We start from the raw sequence: 22,361 nt of genomic DNA, 5'->3' as shown, positions 1-22,361 counted from the left end.
CCACTGGCATTGCTCTGGGCAACCTTCCACACCACCATTTTATAGCCCATCTGCACCATTGCAAAAGGGGTCCAGCCATATGCAAATCGGTCAGCTGCCGCCACCAATGTTAGCAGCCCAGCCCAAACTTCTAGGCCAGGTCCCCTCTGCACAGAAACACAAGCAACCACAGACATGTTTCGGCCTTGTTGGACCTCCTCAGTTAGGTGTAGCTTGGTTCCCTATGGCGGAGCGAGCAAGGGACCCACGTCTGGGCATACCCACTCTCACATGATGAGACAAACTGTGACCACAAAAGTGATGGGTGGAAGATTTCGAATGAATCTGAACCACTGGCATTGCTCTGGGCAACCTTCCACACCACCGTTTTGTAGCCCGTCTGCGCCATTGCAAAAGGGGTTCAGCCATATGCAAATCGGTCAGCTGCCGCCACCAATGTTAGCAGCCCAGCCCGAACAGCTAGGCCAGGTCCCCTCTGCACAGAAACACAAGCAACTCCAAACATGTTTCGGCCTTGATGGACCTCCTCAGTGAGGTGCAGCTTGGTCCTCTATGGCGCAGCAAGCAAGGGACCCACGTCTGGGCATACCCTCTCTCACATGGTGAGACAAACTGTGACCACAAAAGTGATGGGTGGAAGATTTCGAATGAATCTGAACCACTGGCATTGCTCTGGGCAACCTTCCACACCACCGTTTTTTAGCCCGTCTGCGCCATTGCAAAATGGTTCCAGCCATATGCAAATCAGTCAGCTGCCGCCACCAATGTTAACAGCCCAGCCCGAACTGCAAGGCCACCTCCCCTCTGCACAGAAACACAAGCAACCCCAGATATGTTTCGGCCTTGATGGACCTCCTCAGTGAGGTGCAGCTTGGTTCCCTATGGCGCAGCGAGCAAGGGACCCATATCTGGGCATACCCTCTCTCACATGGTGAGTCAAACTGTGACCACAAAAGTGATGGGAGGAAGATTTCAAATGCATCTGAACCACTGGCATTGCTCTGGACATCCTTCCACACCATCATTTTTTAGCCCGTCTGCGCCATTGCAAAAGGGGTCCAGCCATATGCAAATCGGTCAGCTGCTGCCACCAATGTTAGCAGCCCAACCCGAACTGCTAGGCTAGGTCCCTCTGCACAGAAACGCAAGCAACCCCAGACATGTTTCGGCCTTGTTGGACCTCCTCAGTGAGGTGCAGCTTGGTTCCCTATGGCGCAGCAAGCAAGGGACCCACGTCTTGGCATACCCTCTCTCACATGGTGAAACAAACTGTGACCACAAAAGTGATGGGTGGATGATTTCGAATGAATCTGAACCACTGGCATTGCTCTGGGCAACCTTCCACACCACCATTTTTTAGCCCGTCTGTGCCATTGCAAAAGGGGTCCAGCCATATGCAAATTGGTCAGCTGCCGCCACCAATGTTAGCAGCCCAGCCCGAACTGCTAGGCCAGGTCCCCTCTGCACAGAAACACAAGCAACTCCGACATGTTTAGGTCTTGTTGGACCTCCTCAGCGAAGTGCAGCTTGGTCCCCTATGGCGCAGCGAGCAAGGGACCCACGTCTGGGCATACCCTCTCTCACATGGTGAGACAAACTGTGACCACAAAAGTGATGGGTGGAAGATTTCGAATGAATCTGAACCACTGGCATTGCTCTGGGCAAACTTCCACACCACTGTTTTTTAGCCCGTCTGCGCCATTGAAAAGGGGTCCAGCCATATGCAAATCGGTCAGCTGCCGCCACCAATGTTAGCAGCCCAGCCAGGTCCCCTCTATACAGAAACACAAGCAACCCCAGATATGTTTCGGCCTTGTTGGACCTCCTCAGTGAGATGCATCTTGGTTCCCTATGGGGCAGCGAGCAAGGGACCCACGTCTGGGCATACCCTCTCTCACATGGTGAGACAAACTGTGACCACAAAAGTTGTTGGTGGAAGATTTCGAATGAATCGGAACCACTGGCATTGCTCTGGGCAACCTTCCACACCACCGTTTTTTATGCCCGTCTGCACCATTGCAAAAGGGTTTCCAGCCATATGCAAATCGGTCAGCTGCCACCACCAATGTTAGCAGCCCAGCCCGAACTGCTAGGCCAGGTCCCCTCTGCACAGAAACACAAGCAACCCCAGACATGTTTCGGCCTTCTTGGACCTCCTCAGTGAGTTGCAGCTTGGTTCCCTATGCCGCAGCGAGCAACGGACCCACATCTGGGCATACCCTCTCTCACATGGTGAGACAAACTGTGACCACAAAAGTGATGGGTGGAAGATTTCGAATGAATCTGAAACACTGGCATTGCTCTGGGCAACCTTCCACACCACCGTTTTTTAGCACTTCTGCGCCATTGCAAAAGAGGTCCAGCCTTATGCAAATCGGTCAGCTGCCGCCACCAATGTTAGCAGCCCAGCCCGAACTGCTAGGCCAGGTCCCCTCTGCACAGAAGCACAAGCAACACCAGACATGTTTCAGCCTTGTCAGACCTCCTCAGTGAGGTGAGAAACATTTTGTAGTATCAGAGTTCGGCCTAGTCCAAAGATGGAGTCGAGGGCACACAAAGTGGAAGCCAAGTGTATCCCGCAATAGCCCCACCTATGCATAAGGGCAATTGAGGCGTCCCCCACTAGTGCGTGAGCAAGTGGTCCATTTCATATAGAATGTATTGGGGGGCCCAAAAGAGCCCTTCACTCCCTCACATTCTTCACAGTAGCTTCACAGGTTGCATTTTTTTTCTTGCTAAAAGCTTAGCAGGAATTTGTATAAGGTCATGGTGAGACACATACAGTACACATAATCTATTATGTTCTTCAATGCAGGAAATGTCAGCTGTCACTTTTGATTCATCAACGTTTATTTACATTTGACAGGGCTACATATGCCATTCAATCTTTGAACACTACATGGCCAATGTCAATCAGTGCTGCTTCTAAAGTAAACCCTTGTGATTTATGAATAGTAATTGCATATGTAGAGCACAATGGAAATTGTGCTATTTTCACAGAGGTATCCTTACAGAATAAAATATGCTGAGGTCCGTGAAATCATATGAGGTTTCTTCTACACAATTAAACTTTGCAAGAATTTGTTCCATATTTGTACTGTGAGGAAATGTGAAATGCAATCACTCTTCCCATTGCTCCATTGACTAGACCAAATACTACATTCAAGTTCCTCTTTAACAGTACTCATGCATTGATGCACAGTTTTAAAACCAATTCTAGACCTGCTGTTTTAGAAATTGAACTGTCTAATTAAATGAATCATGCCCATGCTCCTTTATCTAACTCTAATGGCAAAAGATGGCCATCTAAAACATGATTTTATCTCTACAATGTCTTGCTTCTCAGAGAGAATTTAACCTGTCACATTCTCTGAGTGCACACGTCAAGGCAACACAAGAAATATTTGTTTCTTGAAGAGTCAACATGACATCAGGTGCAGTGCAACTTGCATGAAACATTTTAGAAATCAGGCTCCCCTTTTAAGACTGTTTTCCTATCCTCCTCAAGGATACTTACATGAACCTTATTAAGCATTTCTGCATAATCTAAGTCGGAAGATTGCCTAATAGTTATAGTTAGTTCCTTGAATTCAAAACAATTCCAAAAGTTGAAATTACCAATGCTGCTTATAGTTTTTTGACTGTCCTCAGATTGCAGCACCTTGAAGACTGGTTGACCTTTCACAGGAGTTAATTGTAACAAATCTCTGAAAACAAGGACATATTTACCTCCAAACAAAACATCGTAGTCAGTCTTCAAGACCTCTTGCATTTGCAAGTGAGCCAAAGCTAGCTTCACATTAGACACCATGATTACTTCATCTACAATCAAGGTATTTCATTTTCTTAGAACTTCCCCTGCTTCTTCTGCTGCACTTGGTACAAGTTGTCAATACTCAAGTTTGTCATGCTCCACTGGTAGCATCAACTATCGATGTAAAGTAACACCTTCAATGTTAAATGCTGCTAAACCTGTTTCAAGCATTTACAATACAGGACAGAGTATAATCAGTTACATTTCATATCATTGCTCTCAATGCATGAATTAAAAATGATTTTCAAATTCCTGCTTGTCCACTGACATACATCAATAGAGGTCTGTATTGGACACAAGAACATTCATGCTTGTGATGTTGTAAACCGTGTAAAAACCTATGTTTGATTTTACAATAGACTTCCTTCTGTTCTACATTAAGTTTACTTACAAATGTTTCATAATTTGCATCTGCAACTTTACTCTGTTGCATTGCACTTTCTACTTCCTACATGTCAAGCTCAACATCAGTTCTTCAGATTGAGAACTCTCTGTGCACTAAACTCTCATTGTTTTATTGAACATATGTTATCAGCATCCACTTTAAATAACTTAATGAGTAGTCAAGTATTGTATTGAAACCTTTTAAGGACCATTGTATCAGTACGGTCTCTTTTGTCATTTATATTCCATGCTCAGATAATAAAATAAAAAAATTCTGATAGAAGTGGCTATACCTAAACAGGGGATGATTGGTGTATTGAGGATCACGTCCAGCAAAAATGACTGGGGTATTTAACCGTGGCTATCCAGCAGCCATACACTGTGCAATCCATGGGTAAACATACCACACTGTGCAGCCGTGGCTATATTCTGGCAAATGGCACATTGTGTGTGTTGACATGTGGTAGCCATGGCTATACAACATTTTGGGTGGAGTAGCATCTTAGATGCATTGAATGTTTTGTGGGATTGGAAGAGACCAGGAGAGTGGAGGAGGGCCATGGGGAGTGGATGGGGGGCTAGTAGACGTGTTTGGGACACTTGTTTGGATTTTGGGGGAGTGGAAATAAAATGTTTTATTCGTAATTATTTTCATGTAGCCACAGCTAACAGCAAACAGCCATTTAGGGCTTTTCTATAACCGTGTCTTTAAAAAGAATGTGCCTAGGCGCGTCCACACTTTTTCATCATTTCATTAGTTATACCCATAGGTGCGGTTATAGTTATAGCCATGTCATTTAACCATAAATTTTCTGTGCAATTATCATATTGTAATGTGGATGATACAGCACATAATTGTATTTGTGTGTGTTATTTTAACTGCTTAGCTGTTCAAAGTTTTGAAGGCTGGCTTAATTTGATTTTAGACTTGCAAAAAAAGTATGTGTAGCCATGGATACAAAGCAAGATCTGCAGCTGTGTCATGGCTATGAAAGATGCTGGGTGGGGATAACATAGATTCTTGTGTGTTTCATTGTTTGTTATTGGTTCGTATACTTTTCTATTTGTGTAGGTGTCTGAGATAGGTTGTGGTGGAAATGTGTCATTCATTTTAGTATTTGTAATTGTATATAGTCCTCTTTGTTTAGTATTCATTTAGGATAGTATAATAGCCTCAATTTTCTGCAGTTTCATCCTTTTGATTGAAAAACGTTCACCATGCACATGACAGGAGTGTGGCTGGTATGAAAGTAAGTGTTAATAAATATTTACATATTTGAAGTTTCATTTGCAGTGTTGTGTGTGTTAGTTATATTAGCCACTGCTATCAGATGGTGTTCATTATCATTTTTGTCATCTGCTGTGATTGTGTGGCAAGTATTTGTTAATGTCTTTTTTAACTTTAACTAACATGGACCTACACAATTAGATTTGTTAATTAATGGTATTTATATGCAGGCATGCAGTTTTGTATTCATGCTGGTGAGGTTGAAGGTTTATTTGATTGTATTTGTTGTAATGTTAATGCACATTCAGCTATGCAGGACTCTTAACTGTTTTGAGTTTTCTGTAAGGTAGTACAATTGATGATGTTTCGCAAGTTCATTTTTAATTTTTGTATTTTGTTATAGCTGCATCATTCTCATCATCACAGTGGACTTGTACCAGATGTTGTACAGTTAGCTACTGTGAAAGGCAACCTATATTCAAAACACAGTGGTACTGCTGGAGATGGGAGCAGCACATCTGTAGACAGTTCAAACAAAGCCTTCTTTGTGAACTTCTGTAGCTTTTCTGATGATTGTTCAAATGGAGCGCTCCAGTGCTGCAGATGTGTGAAGTCTCTGGCTGTTGGTGTGGAGTTTGATTATGCACAACCACTGCTCACACATAGTTTTGTCTATGGAAGTAAAGCTGAGGCCCCTCACAGCAGCCCAGATTCCATAATTATCCGACCCTATGTTCTCTTGCTGTCCAAGTTTACCTACCCTACCTCATCCATTCTTTGCAAATACTTAGTATGATTTCCCCTGTTTATTTTTACTCTGTTTATATTTTGTTGTTCTATTCCCTGTTCTCCAAGTTTACGTATCCCACCCTATTCTCTCTTATTCTCCAAGTGTACTTAAGCTTCCCCATCTTCTTTTTAATAAGAGGGAGTTAGATGTAGTGCAGCCCTGGGCCCAGAAAGCCTTGTGGACAAGGCAGAAGGTCTTGAACTTGATCCTTGCAGCCACCGGAAACCAGTGGAGAGATTTTAGGGATGTAGAGGTGTGGTCCCTGGGCTTGAGGCCAAGTACAAGTCTTGCAGTCCTGTTCTGGATTAGTTGCATAGGGTGTAGAGTAGAGGAAGACATATTGAGAAAGAGGCTGTTGCAGTTTTCCAGCCTAGAGAGAGCCAGGGATCTGGAGACAGTTATCTTTTGGGGGAAAGTGAGAAAAGGAAGAATACATCTGAGGAGGTGCAGCTGGTATTCGGCCTTTGTGGCAAGGTCTGTGATGTGAAGAGAGATGGAGAGAGCAGAGTCATAGATGACACCAAGGTATTTTGTCTCACAGAAAGGCAGAAGAAGAGGACCCAAGGGGGGTTGCCAGAATGAGAGAGGTAAAGTGGGAGCAGTGTTCCCAATGAGAAGGATCTCAGTCTTACCTGCATTAAGGCAGAAATCGTTTGAGGCACATCACTCCTGAATCGCAGATAGACTAGCAGGAATGAGAGGGAGAGAGGAGGTGAGGAGAGCCTGACAGAGAACTGAGTGTCAGATAACACTGAAAGTTAGAGGACAAGGTAGAGATAAGGTGGGCCAGAGGGGCCAAGTAGAAATTGAAGAACCAGAGTGAGAGGTTAGAGCCTGGGAGAACATGTGGAGGAAAAGGAGGTGGAAAGAAAGGACCCAAATTGGACCTGAGAGGGTCGGTCCAGGAAGAAGGAGGTTAGCCACGCCAGGGCCTGATCCATGATGCTCAGTTTCTCATGGAAACAATTCATCAATTCATCGGGATAGTGTGATTGACCATGTCAAAAGCAGAGGAAAGGTCAAAGAGGATGAGAACCAGAAGGAAGGCTAGAGTCGAGATTAGTGAGCAGATCTTCACAGGTGTTCAGGAGAGCAGTTTCTGTGCCTCCGGCTGCTCTGAAGCCAGACTGATGGTCATGGAGACAACCAACATATTCAGTGTGGAGAGTAATCTGGGAAATGGTCAGCTTTTCCAGGAGTTTGCCCAGGAAAGTAGTGATAGAGTAGTAGCAATAGAGATCGGGAGGCAGTTTGCTGGAGTGGTAGGATGGGCAGGAAGATTTCTTAGGAGGGGGACACAAGGGAGTGCTTGAGCGGAGAGGAGAAAGTTCCAGTGGCAAAAGAGTGATTGCAGAAATCAGCCAAGGCTGCAACAAGGGTGTCAATGTGGACCTTGATGGTTGTGGAGGAGCAGGGGAGCACCTGTTTGGATGACACTTTTATAGATCAGACTTGTGTAGAAACATCGCCAGGTGGGGTTGGAGAGAAAGAGGAAAAAGGAGGAGGAGATGGGGAGGTGGCTAGAGGGGGGAGAGATAGGTAGAGGCAGAGGAAGAGGAGAGAGAGGACAGGATGTCCTGAGTATTATTTATGGAGAAGTGAGACGCCGGAGCCGTACAGAGGGCCTGGGAGGGTACAGGAGAGGTGGAGATTGCAGAAAGATTGGCCAGATCCTTTCAGATTTTAAAAACTTTTTCCATGTTGTAAGAGGACGCAAAGATGCAGGCTTGGATGTGGGCTCTCCTCTTGGACAGGACAGATAGTCTGTTTTGCCTTTGGCGCTGGCAGCAGGCGAGTTTGTTAGAGGATGCGCCCGGTCCCCTCCACTTCCTCTCAGCATTTCACGTTGGTGAGGTCAGAGTCATACCAAGAGTTGGACTTGGAGGTATGCTTCAATCAGATTATCATGACAGGTGCAAGCACATTCAGAGTTTTGGGGATAGAAAGATGCAGGTTTGAGAGGGCTGTATCAGAGTGTGAGTCAGCCGCAGGCATAGGGGGAGGAGAGAAAGTAGCAGCAAAGCTAGCACTAACACACGCTCCATGGGCCGAATGACCGAGAAGGTAGGTGGCAGCACTGGGGTGTGTTTTGCTTGGGGGGCAGAGTCCTTCAGGTGAATGGAGAGCAAAAAGTGGTCAGTCCAAGTGAGGGGAGTGGTGAAAGGGTTCAAGAGGGGGATGTCTGAGGAGATGAAAACATCCCAGGTGTGCCCAGCAGAGTGTATTAGATCAGATGGTAGAATGGAAAGAGAGAGAGTGTTGCATAGGTTGCGGAAGAGCCCCGAGGAGGGATTAGAAGCATTCAGGTGGATGTTGAGGCCTCTGTGGAGGAGGAGTTGTGAGGTATAGGCAAGGAGAGAAGAGGAGAGGTCAGCCCAATCTGGGAGTTAGAGGGTGACCTGGCTAGGTGGCCTATAAATGGTGGCCACAGTCAGAGAAAGGCTAGGAGAGATAGAGAGCCTGCAGACCAGGCATTCAAAGTCGGAGTAGGCCTGTGTAGGAATGACAGAAGCAGGGCCCCACTCCGGAAAGATCAGAGCTACTCCAGCTCCAGGACGTTTGATTCTTTGTTCGGAGAGGATCTTGTAGCCATCAGGGAGGAGAGTGCCAAAGCTTGTGACAGAGCTGGCCATGAACCATGTCTCGGTGACATCGAGGAGATCCAGGTCAAGTTCTTCAAGGAGGTGGCAGGTGGCAGAGAAGTGTTTGACAGCAGAGCGAGATTTGAGAGTAGCGTCGTGGAACAGGTTGGCACATTTGAAAGACCTCTGTGGAGGAGTACAGGCTTGAAGTATGCCCTGCAGAGGAGGTAGAGGGGCCCAAGAGTGGGTAGATGAGGTAGAAGGAGATGGCAAAGCAGCCAAAGAGGATGAGGAGGGTGCCAGAGAGGTGGTGGAAGAAGGAGGTGGCAGAAGAGCAAGAGAGGTGATGGTAGGAGTAGCAGGAGAAGGAAGGAAGTTGATAAGATACATGAGATGCATATCAAAAAGGAAAAGATTTGGCTGATGGCCCTAGACCAAGACAGTGCCATTCAGATAGAGATTAATGATGGTCTTGGAGAAGTGGAAGGAGGCCAAGAGGATCTCCCACTGAGTGCTACCATTAATGGGAGAGGAGGAAAAAGGATAGAGAACTGAGACCATATGTGGGATCCAAAGGTCTGGAGAGGGGATGACAACGAGGATGTCAGTAAGATTATGTCTGTAGGAAGCACTGATGTAGGTATCAGTGATAGGGAGGCCTGGGTTGGAGACCAGGATGTGATGCATTTGTGGTTGGTACAGTACATTTTCAAGATGCTAAGTCTGAATGAAACCTGAGCTAATTGTATAGATCATAGTGACCTATTGTTTTACAGCCTTTTAATTCATGATATGGGATACACATATGCAGTGAAAGATATGCACCAACTATGGGATTTGCCAGATCTTGCCTATAGAAAAAGAAGCAAGGACATTTGATATGGGAAATGTATTTTTCTCATACATAATGATAGCATAACATGTACTACTGCTTGAACCCTCTTTAAAAAACACTGAAATAAAATATGGAAAACCCGACTTTCCAAGTAATACCTATAAACTGTACCAAATTACAAACCTAAATATACTGAGCACATTTAATATAAAAAACAATGTATATTATATATTGAAAATGTAAAAAACACAACCACTGACATCACCACCCCAAATGTTTTCTTTAAAGCTTTTTTCTAAGATGCCATCAAGCAAGCAACATCAGCATGCCAGAAGGAAGAATCTTGTGCAGGGAAGTAACGTTTTACAATATAATATGTAATAAAAATGTGTGTTCTCAAATCTGTAGATACAAATACTGTAGATAATACAATACTTGTTATCGAGAACACTTTTGAAGATCTGCAATTTCAAAGAGGAGTTGTGCCAACTGAATAAATTAATGGAACACAATGTTTTAGTGAAAGCAATAAAAGAAAATAATTATCAAATCTGTTAGTAGCTTGTAAAAAAACAAATATGTGTAGAAGAAAAGATACAAAATGTGCTATCAATTTCAAACAGAGGAATAAAGATATATATAGGAAAATATTTGGAGAAATGTGAGAAGTGTGAAACCAAAATCTAGATATGTTGTAAAGCATTTTTTGCCAAATGAAAAAGTAGAAGTAATAATTAAAAAAGCTTTTCATATAAAAAGAACATTTTTCATTTTTATATTGAATAAACTTAAGAAATTACTTAAAGTGACTCCATAGAACTATAGGAACAGTCCCTGTACTTACACGTGACAACATTTGTGACGTGTATGGTCATCAATGGAAACACACTTCTCATACAGAAAGATTTTTTAATGAGGAGAGTTACATTCAAGGAAAGAATGTCCCCTTGCTATTGATGAGAGTGGATGTAGCTATGAAGACCAAAATGGTGTAATTTCTAAAAAAGAAGAAATCCTAAGGTCTGATCATGCAGAGATGGAAATTTACGTCAATCTAGAATTAAACCTAAAAAGCAACATGAGGTATTGACGTGAAATTATTTATTACAATATTGGTATGTTTTCTTATAAAGTCTTAAACAGATTTTTAAGTTTTGCATAAAAATAATAATGTTCAAAGACAGATCAAGATTCTACAAAGAATAGATGACTGTGAAGTTTGTGAAAACACAGGACTTCTGGGTTACTCTTGGGCTTGTCTTGACAAAAGTAGATCTAAGAGTCAGTTTCTCCAAATATCGAAGCAGGCTGCACATCATAGTAAAATTAGATACCTTCTAGTTAAACTATATGAGTGCAAAATATCAAGTATGTCTCTTGCACTTTGAAATCAAACACTTCTGACTAGAACTGTAGAAAGTTTAGTTTCTGCAGGGCAAATGATAAATACCATACATTTAAAAGAGTATGTGTGCATAGATGAACCACTTACAGGAAGTGGAAATGATGATCCTATGCTTTCAAAGGATCTGACTCATCAAAAGTATAAAACAAGTATTGCAATGTTTGAGTTGTCTTCTACTGAAAGAAATGATATTGTTTGCATATCTTGCCTACACACTTTTTATGTCTCAAGTACAACTCGTGTGCATTGAAAAGAAAATTAAACGCAACCTAGAAGATGTTTGGAAAGAACGGCATCTTTATTTGTAGAACAACGATTTGACACAAGTGGGGTACTTTATGTTGGAAGAAACTGTGTTGAGTTTTAAAATCAAACAAGCATACCTCCAAGAAGTCTCTTGAACAACATGGTAGTGCCTGATATCTCAGTTGCGCTTCAAAAATGTAACATGCTTGAAGTGATTGCATTGCAAACTGTTAATCCTTTGCAAGTTATTGTTAAATTACAAACAAAGATATCAAACCTGCCTAGAAAATCATTAGTGCAAGGTGTGAGGAGCAAAGTTGTGTGTTTATCCTTCAATTTGGAAGAAAATGGCTACACTCAAGGAATGAGGCATGACATTGCAGATTCTTTGTTTTAGTAAATGGTGTTGCCACTAAAGATAAGAACATTTGGCAACAACTCATAAATATTGGAAAGGTGAACATGCACTGTTTCTATTGGAGTACAATGATTTATACAAAGGCAGTCTGAATGTACCAGGCTTGTCTATGCTTTATGTTGAGCCAACAAGTAAAAGCAGTGAAGGTCAGTTCCAACGTCTATCTGTGCAGAATGAAATAGTTTGTATAAACATTGCACAAACCATCCTCTACACTCACATGAAGTCATGGGGTGACAGTTTAGAAATGTATCAAATGAAAGCAACGAAAAGTGCACCAATCAGTGACTGGTAAAAGACATTACAAGATCCCTATGCTTTATCCTACTGTTACAGGAGGCAGATTGGATAATCGGAAAGTTCCAATCCCTTCTTCAGAATATCTTTGTGCAAGAATGTATTCTGAAGATTCCCGATTACGCATCAATATTGAATATATTTTTCACTTATTGTATGAAAGCAAATGTTCTGCTGTTGCTCATACACTTCAGATCGGAATTCTATTCCAAAATCATTATACATGTGAGATGCTGCAACAGGTGAAAGAAAAAAATGAAGTTTAAGAGGGTAAATTTACCAATATTCCTTGTATAATGAGAGGAACATTGGTATAGGAGACACCCCAAGGTTAGATACTTGATGGAAAACTTGGGCCCTCCAACTCCAACGAGTATGGTCGGGATGATCTTGCAGACTGGATTCATGAAACTAATCCACAGGAAGAATACATAAAACACATGACACGAGGAGAATTGTGTTCCATGGACCCTATAAGTGTATCACTGTTCTTTCATCACAGATTTCTGGCCATATGACACTTTACTATATGTAATTAAGAAAATAGTCCACTAGACACTGGGGAACATTTCTTCTGGAGGAAAGAATACCACCCTCGTGCGGCTTCACATATGCAGGTGCTGTTGTGGATTAAAGTTGCTCCTCAGTTTGTGAAAGAAATTGATGGCTGTGTAATTTCATTGAAAAATGTTACTTGTTCCATTCCTGCTCAGCATGTTAATGCTGATCTACAGAACAATGTGGAGGGATTTCAAAGACACTCATGGGAAAGTATTGTCAGAGAAAATACAAAAGTTCTACACATAGTGCAGATTTGGCTTTCCAAGGCCTGTGACACCATTTGGCCAAGTGAATAGTTTGCTGTCATCTGATAGACACCATGTTACTAGTAAATTACCAAGAAATACCTATTATTTAAAGTGAGATAAGGAATGCCAATTCATTCATGATTACAATCCTGTCATTGATCTGCTTTGAAATGCAAATGTGCAAAATGTACAGTAAATTGCTGATGATACAACAGCTGTTGCTCGTTATGTTACAGCATACATGACAAAAGCTGAAAAGTGCAATGCAGCTGAGGTATGGGCAGATTTATCAGCAGAGAAAAGTTTAAGTCGGAATCTTCTAAGCTTTGGTCTGAAGATGCTCTCTCATAGAGAGTGTGGTAGCTACGGAGCTGCTGATTGACTAACTAGTTTGCCTCTGTATGTACTTTGATTAAGTCTTGGACCATTTAGTACTAGAAATCGGCAACTGAAGCCTTTCAGTGAAATTCAGCAGTTAGGTGAAACAGCACCTGATAGGACACGACTCTGGAAACTAACTTGATTGATACATATTATCTAAATCAATCTGTAGTGTTGGAGGATCTTTGGTTATATGAAGTAGCAGAACGCTATTCATATTGAAATATTGAACCAAACAGTGACAGAGGACGGTTTAAAGTACATGGTTTTACTGGTTGTCTAGTGAGACATGAGAAGTCTTATCAAACTGTCTTGCTGCAGAGAAAAGGGAATTATTTCATTTTGTCTTTTTCAGTTGTTCTTCCCATGGCATGCAGATGGTGATTTGCTTTGAGGTTTTGAAGCATTTAAAGAATCAATTTTTGCAAAAACAAAAAGCTTAATCACATATCACACATTTGAACAGTACCTGAAGTTACTGGAGACATAATTATGTCAAGACGAACTTTTGGCAGCTGAATTGGCAAAAGAGACTCCTGAGGGAAGACAAGATTATGTAGTAGGAAGTCAATAATTGGTGCGCCAATTATTCATGCTGATGTTGACATGGCATGGAAGAAGTAGAAAGTGCAATGCAACAAACTAAAGTTGCAGATGCAAATTATGATGAAATAGTAAACTTAATATAGAACAAAAAGAGTTTTTTTTATAAAATCAAAGATAGGTTCTTTCATGATTTAGAGCACAACTAAAATGAATGTTTTTGTGTCCAATACAAACCCGTATTGTTATATGTTAGTGGACATGCAGGAACATGTCAATCTTTTTTGATTCAATAAGACCTATGATCCAAAATGTAACTGATTGCACTTTGTCATGTATTATAACTGCTCCAACTGGTTTAGCAGCATTCACTGTAGGAGGTGTTACTTTACATCGACTGTTGATGCTACCAGTGGACTATGAAAACCAACTATAGTATTTAAAACTTCAATCAAGTGCAGCACAAGAAGTAGTAAAGATTCTTAGAAAATGAAATACCTTGATTGTAGATGAAGTGAACATGGTTTCTAACTTGATGCAAGCTTTCATTCACGTGTGAATGCAAGAGGTTTTGAGAACTGACTACAAGGTTTTGTTTGGAAGCAAACATGTAATTGTTTTTGGAGATTTGTTACAATTGCCTCCTGTCAAATGTCAACTAGGGGTAGTCAAAACATGATTGGAAGTATTGGTAATTTTAACTTTTGGAATTGTTTTTAATTCCAGGAACGTACCATTAATATGAGGCAATCTGCAGACTTAGAGTATGCAGAAATGCTTAATAAGATATGTAAAGGTATTCTTGAGGAGAATATGAAAGCAGTCTTGAAGGGAAGACTGATTTGTAACATGTTTCATACAGATTTCAGTCTGTCTGATGTCATGTTGACTCTACAGGAAAGAAAGATTTCTTGTGTTGCTTTGATGTGCACACTTACAGAGTATAACATGTTTAACACTGCAATGCTACTGTCAGAGAAGCAACATATCGTGGAGATAAAATTGTGTGATGTTTTAGATGGACATGCTATGCCATTAGAGTTGGATAAGAGAGCAACATCTTGATGAGTTCAACTAGAGAATTCATTTTCTAAAACAGTGGTTCTAGAACCAGTTCTGAATCTGTGCATCAATGCACAAGTAATATTAAAGAAGTTGAATGTATGAATTGGTCTAGTCAATGGAGCTTTGGGAAGAGTGATTGCATTTCACACTTTTTGACACAGTACAATTATTGAATATGTTGAAGTAAATATTGATTGTGTAGAAGAAATGCATTTGATTTCTCGGACCTCTCCACGTTTCATGCTTTTTAAGGATACCTTTGTGAAAAGAGCACAATTTCCATTGTGCTCTGCATATGCAATTACTATTCTACCGGAGTTGGAGAGTTGTTCAACTATGACATACTCTCATTGCACATTAAGTAGTGAAAGAGGAGTTGAAAACTATTCTAATGCAGCTTTGTTTATGTTGTTTCAAATGACACCATCGATGCAAGAAATTGCTTCCACAGCAGATAAGTAGCTAATTGTGGAACTTGCATTTCTTGAAATATCTGTAAATGAAAACCTGCACAGTACCCATTCAGCAATGTCAATCCCAAATTCAATTTTTACAAAAGACACAGGATGATAGTTAATAATCTTTAATGACTATCTTCAATGTATTAGTGCAGGAAACTGTCAATGTCGATAGGTATGTAGACATTAGTTACGAGTGGAATCATATGGAATCATATGCGTCCACAATGTAATAAAGATTGCACTACTCAGGATATTTCTGAAAGATTTGTATATGTTCCTATCCCTGATCAGAAAAGTGTAAATTATTTCTGACCTAACTAAAGCATTCCATTCCATGAAATGCAATGCAGTGACTGCGGTTGTAATTTACAATCAACGCTGCACAATCTAGTTTTTAATAAGCATGTGTTGATTATGTTTCAAAGATACAGTGTAGATGGTAGGAAGATTAACACTTCAGTAATGAATTTAGTAAATAGTCAAATTTCTATTAGTAAGAAAACTTGTAAGATGTGTGCAGGGGGCATCCATTCACTGTGGACATTTTGCAACATGGGCATGTACAGAGGTAGAGTGGTTTGTTTGTAATGACTCTATTGTCACACATCAAGCCAGATTGCCAAACAGTTTAAAGAATGCTTAAAATATATGTTTTATATTCTTTGTGAATGTAAACATGTAAAATGAAAGTTCAAAATGGACAAATAGGGTAATATGTGTTTAATGTAAAGTAGAAGATGGAGTGTTACTAGGATGTATTTTACAATTAGTATGAAATAAATGTAGAGATAATATCCTTAAGATTATATACATTAGAAGAGAAAACAACATTCTGCAATCTTCTACATCTGTTTTACTGGGTAAGACAGTGTATTTGTTTAATATGTACAAGTGTTCCCTGTAAGTGCTAGGTTACATAAATGGTTCCATTTACATTATGTTAAGTGTTAGGGAGTGTAGAAGGTCATGACGGTTTACATATGAAATAACTAAACAGTAGGATGTAGATATAAAAACAATAAAGTACAATGTTTATAAAATAAATGCCATCTACCTACTAATAAGAGTTTTAGGAAAAGATGTAGGTGGGCCTCATCACGACTTTGGCGGTAACCCTTAAATCCGGCGGTAGCGCTATTACCGCTGGATTTAAGGTTCCGCCAAATCAGGACTTCGGCGGATTTCGCCCCAGCTCTTGGCTGGGGGGAAATCCGCCGAAAATTCACGCTATTACCGCCGGCAGGAAATCCGCCGGCGGTAAGAGCACGAATTTTCCCCATTGAGCCCAATGGGGAATGGGGCATTCCCGAATGGGCTTAATGGGGAATGAGGAATTACATTACCGCCAAACTCGTGATCCGGCACTATTAGCGCCGGGAAGTTCGGTGGTAGGGCTAATACCGCCAGAGGTAATAGCGCCAGCGTTACTGCCAAAGTCATGATCAGGCTGTGTTTACTTCTTATGTGTGTTGGTGGTCAAAATAGTGACGCACACAAAGTTTTAATGAAGTATTCCAATTCAATTATGAAAACAGCTTACTTTAAGTGTTAGTTTGTTCAATGTTTAAAGATGTTCTGTTTCCATTGTGTACATTTTCAGAAATGTCGTACACTGTATTGAGTAATTACACCATGGATGTTTTTTTTGTAGTTGTTTATACAAAATTGTCATTTCCTTCTTAAGTGTGTAGGTGGCCCAACAAAAAGGACGCACCCCAAATAAAAATAAAAAACTTTTGTAATGGTCATGTAGGCATCATTTTTATATTTTAAAATGAAGTTTGATTTCATAAAAAAGTATTCCACACTGTGCACAACTATGTGTGCAAATAGAAGTTTAAATAATAAATCCCAGTTTGTAAAACTTTCAAACATGATGTGTCCATTTTGAAATGTCATTATTAACTTTTGTGGGTGTATGTGGCCAAACAAAGGATGCACAGAGATTTTACAATAAGTATGGAAATGACATCTGTTAGGTTCTTAGTATAGCTTTGCTAAGTGTTAATATGTTAACACACAGAAAGGTTTTTTACATATTGGTATGACTATACTTTAAAAAGATTTATGTTCAAAATAATGTTACAATATTGGCATGTCTGTATACATTTATTTGCAAAACTGAAGAAATAGGGGGTCATTACGAGTATGGTTGCAGGGGCTTATCGGCACTGTTAAGGATAACGGTGCCGTTAAGCCCCTACCGTCATATTCCAAGGTCCCTTAGCAGCTCCCAGCAGGAACAGCTGGTCTGACCAGCCGTTCTTTGCGGGACCCGTTAAGGGACCTTGGAGCTAATAACGGGCCCTCAATTTGCAGGCCCGTTATTAACGCCTTCCCCATTCCCATTGAGCCCTATGGGGGCTCAAATGGGGAATGGTTTACTGAATAGGGACTTACCGGGTCCGCATAGGTCGGAATGTCCTGGTAAGTCCCCATTCAGTGAGATCGGACCCGGACCCACGTTTGGAGACAGCCATGGCGCTAACAGCGCCATGTCTGCCTCCAAACTCATAATGACCCCCATAGTTAGGTTAAATGTCTTAGTTTCCAAGTTTAGGTTGCATAAATTAATCTGCAAATTTGTCATTTAATATTAGATCATGTTTGTACAGTATTGTAATATATCTTCATTGTAGTGAAATGCCTTTATAGGTGCACAAACTATTGACATTGTGAGCAATTCTATTTAGAATTTGCTGATGCAAAACCAAGTTTGTAGTTACCTAAATGGTTAGTGTAGTTGAAGTAATCATACAGTATGTATTCTTCTTATACTATACTGCAGATAGCTCTTCTCTTTGAAAGTGTTATTCTTTTAAGTTTCTTCAACACAATGTTTATTTTATACAAATGTTCACATTTGTATTTGACCTGTTATATAGATATACTTGTAGAAAGTGAGATAGTATATCATTTCTCTCTCTCTCTCTCTCTCTCTCTCTCTCTATATATATATATATATATATATATATATATATATATATATATATATATATATATATATATATATATATATATATATATACATATATATATATAGTTAGATATTTTAAAGAAGTGAATAGAGGTTATTTTTCTCTCCACCAAGAAGTAATTTTCCTCTGTAGCATGATTAGGAATATATTCAGTATTCACTTAGTACCATTATGAAAAAAAAACAATATTCTTGTTTTATTTTATTATGAAATACATTTCATTCTGTTTCAGAGTTACTAATATTCAAGAAAGAAGACAACACATATGCTGGTATTAGGTAAGACATTTGATAACTATGATATATATGTATAGTGGGCATATATATGGGTGGCTTCAGCTTTGCCGTCATGGAAGAAGCAATGTGCACAAAAAAAGTAGCTGACAGTTGGCAATATTTCTGTGTAATAACACATCAAAAAGGAGATCAAGGAGGTCATATGTAATTTCTGCTGTAATGTTTTGTAGAGTGGACCTTAATCCAAGCCGTCAGATAATTTGGGGACATCAATGTTAATTAAACATCTTGTCCGTGTTCATTGGGATGAAGTGGATGAATCCTATTGGAAGACTCATGTGAAACATAAGGTCAAATTACATGGAAGAAGATCAGTACAGCAGTATTTGTCATCTGTGCCACAGATTTCCAATTCAATTACCAGCTATTTTCCACCAACTAACACCCAACCTCAGTCTATCCTGCCTGCATCTGTTCTTTCAAATTTTTCGTCATGTGCAAAACCTGATATAGCTTGATCGAGGTGTTAGTTGGCACCCTAGACGCTTGGGGCAAGGCTCTTTTAGAACATATGGCCAATTGCCAATGCTAGGTATATTTTTGAGTGTCATTATTTTTTACCACATTCTTTAGAAAATAAAACAGAAACAAATGTACAAAATATAAAATGGGAGAATTTTTGTTATACGTATGAATCCTAGTGTTTTTCCCTTCCCAGTTCCTACCTCTTTTTTCCTTACCCCCTAAAACTGTCCTTTTTAGGACCAACTTTTCAGTTATAAAAATAGACAATAAAAAGACATACTGTATAAATGGATCAAAGAACCTTTATTGATCTTTTCAATACAGAGTGTGCTAAAAGAAAGCAAATACCCTTATGACCTTTATAACGTGCCTTGAAACACTTGTGTTTAGGCACGTTATAAATGCCATGTCATATCATTATGTATTTCATTTTAGCCGCAGTTATCTGTGGAAGCCATAACTTTGAGGTGATGAAGAGACTACTGTACTCTATGTAAGGGTAAAGCTGGAGATCATATGCTGATTTTAATGAAGACTAACCCAGGTTCATACTGAATACATTATACAATATATTGGTTAATATATTGTTGTTTCACTAAGCGGGCACAACCTGTTTAATGCTCCTTGGTATACAGTCCCACCCCCCAATTCTTTGACAAGAAAGATGATTTTTGATTATAGCTCACATTTATTTAAATAAATGAATCAAAGGTGATCCCTTTACTTTATGCAGGGAGAGTCACCACAAGTAATCAATGCATACTTTACTGGGATCATTTACCCGGTTAAACTGCCGGAAACAATCTCACTTACTATAATGCGCAGAGTCCCACGACAGAACTATTAATACAATGTCTAACAAATCTAATGCTAAATGATATCAGGCCACCTGTAAGCAGCGATTACTTGTATGTTCATAATGACACTTATTGGCCAGTATAAACATTTTTTTTCAGTTAACCTTTACATCAAATAAACTTCATTCAATAGATAACCAGTCCAAAACATTTTATTTTCTCCAGTATCAAAAACAAGTAATGGTACCATAGAAGGGTTGCAAAGAAAAATTGCATTCATATAAGTATATCTAGGATATCATTTTGTAGGTAATAGCTCTATGGTGATGGTGAAAAGACTGTTAGGAACTAAAGCTGACAAGATTTTAAGACAGATGCGTAAATTTGATGCGAAATTTGGGAGATTTACAGCTATACCGTTAAAACAATTTTACATCATGTTATGTATCCCTAAATTGGTATATGGTCTAGAAATTTATGAGCTGGAAAATACTGATTTGATAAAAAACTGGAAAGGGTCATTTGGAAAGGGGTTTTATACTTCATACCCAAGAATATTTCAATCGAAGTAATCAGATATGAATTTGGTTTACAGTCTCTGAGATCCATTATTGCTTGGAAAAAAATACTATTATGGAGAAAATGCTCACTCACAAACATCAATTCTCTATATAAATTAGCGGGGAAGGATGCACCAAATGTCTTTTGTACAGAATTGAAAGAAGACACTGAACAAATACTGGGGAATGCAGGTATATCGTTTGAGCTGCTGGTAAATAATCCATTGAAAGTAAAAAACATCTTGAAATGTAATGATTGGCAACTGACGATTGATGCAGTAGCACAATCGAAAACAACAAATGAAGTATATTCATGCTGGAAACTCAAACCACGATTGGAATGTTATTAGGAAAAATATCCGTCAAGAAATTTTAGAAATACTTTTATGAGATTCCGTTTTGATGTTCTTAAAACTAACTATGTTTTAAAAAGATGGAATATGTTAAAAGATGAGTGGAGCTGGTGTAAATATTGCAAAAAAGAAGGGGTTGAAGAAACCCTGTTGCACCTAATTCTGTTATGCCCTGCACTACTGAAGGAACGAATACGATATTTTGAGCAATTCATTAGACACCTGCACTGTGTGGACAGGGATTTGTTATGGTTTCAGATTCAACATAATAACCCAACGGTATTGAAACTTAGAATCATAGCTTTTTTAAAGAACTTCTGTGCACTTTCATGAAATGTTATACTAACTTTGATTTATAAAACTTGAATTTTATGAAACTAAGATTTTAGGAAAATTCAGATGATTATTTAACATTGGTGATTTTAAACTGGTTGTTTATGTAATATCTATTATGTGATTTTCTATTTTTCTATGCAATTTCTATTTTGTAAAGGTTTATATAAACCATATACACATAAATAAATAATAATAATATGTATATTTACATCACAGTCCCCCTGTGTAAATGTGGGGGTATGAATTTCTAGTCTATGTGCATAAGATTTAAGTGCAGGCTAAAATGATTTGCATCAGAATTCTGCAGGTTAAAAAATCAGCGCTATCAATTTAGAACACATAGGATGCCACTCCATTCATCCAAAATAGAAACATGGTGTTGTGATTTTCTAATAAAAGGAGGAGTAGCCTGGGTGAGAGATGGTTGTGTGAGTTTTGGGTGGGTTGGGTATGCAGAGAGTTGAGAGTAGAGTTAGTGGGTTCTGTATCCTGGTTCTAGTTTGAGTTGTATTCCTGTGGGAGGGGTTGTTTACTGATTTCTTATTGGCTGTCTGGCTGGGCTGTCTGGCTGTAGTGTGGGATGATGCGGCACAGTCCCGGCTGTATTCAATGAGCATTGTATAGTCTGATTAGGTATGTCTAATTTCCATCCCTCTATTGTGGGAGCTGAGTGTGGGGGTTCCCTATTTCCTTGCTATCTAATGTGACATTGGACTGTTGGAGCTATGTGTGGTTCAGGGACAGGATGCTATTGATGAGTCATCCTAGTGCGCTCCTCTTGGTCAGCCTATGGATTCAGTCTATAGTGTCCTCCTATCATGGCTATCTCTCAGTTAGTCATTCGGAGTGTCGAGGGGTATCTTCCTTAAAGTCTATTATTCCGTTGTTGCTTGTGTGATGGCTCAGCGCGTTCCCATCTGTATCCTAATGAGCTTTGTATAATGTGATTGGGCATGTCTATTCCTCACCTTCCGGTTTCTGAGTTAGGGGATGGGTGTTCCCTATTCTTTGAGGGCGCTATTGATGATTCGTCCTAGTACTTCTGTCTTGGTCTTGCAATGCATTCGGTGTTTAGCTTCCTAAATTCCAAGTTTTCTGTGCCAAGTGAGAGAAAGATGATCCTCCAAGTTTTCTTTTATTGTAGTGTTCGGTTCCAGGCAGATGTCGTTGCTTGATCTGAGCATTCTTGTTGGATGATGTAGGCGCAGTTTGTCTCTTAGGAACTCAGCGCCTTGTTTGTGTACGGCTCTGTGCGTGATGCACATTGTTTTGGATTGTATTTGTTGTTTTATCGGTAGCCAATGTAGTGTTTTTAGCG

General features: G+C 39.9%; 1 protein-coding gene across 4 annotated transcripts in view; it reads left to right on the top strand.

The window, feature by feature from the left end:
• The window catches only part of HRH1 (histamine receptor H1), a 1,870,597-nt gene that overhangs the window by 452,224 nt on the left and 1,396,012 nt on the right, over positions 1-22,361 (top strand). For all 4 annotated transcript variants that reach the window (XM_069643929.1, XM_069643927.1, XM_069643928.1 and 1 more), the window contains one exon: positions 18,469-18,514. The gene's annotated coding sequence lies outside the window, so the exon portion shown is untranslated. The remainder of the gene's footprint in view (positions 1-18,468; positions 18,515-22,361) is intronic.

The sequence above is a fragment of the Ambystoma mexicanum genome, chromosome 2p (genome assembly GCF_040938575.1).
Source record: "Ambystoma mexicanum isolate Mex_15411 chromosome 2p, UKY_AmexF1_1, whole genome shotgun sequence".
Taxonomy (NCBI): Eukaryota; Metazoa; Chordata; class Amphibia; order Caudata; family Ambystomatidae; genus Ambystoma; species Ambystoma mexicanum.
This window is presented reverse-complemented; position numbering and strand designations above follow the sequence as displayed.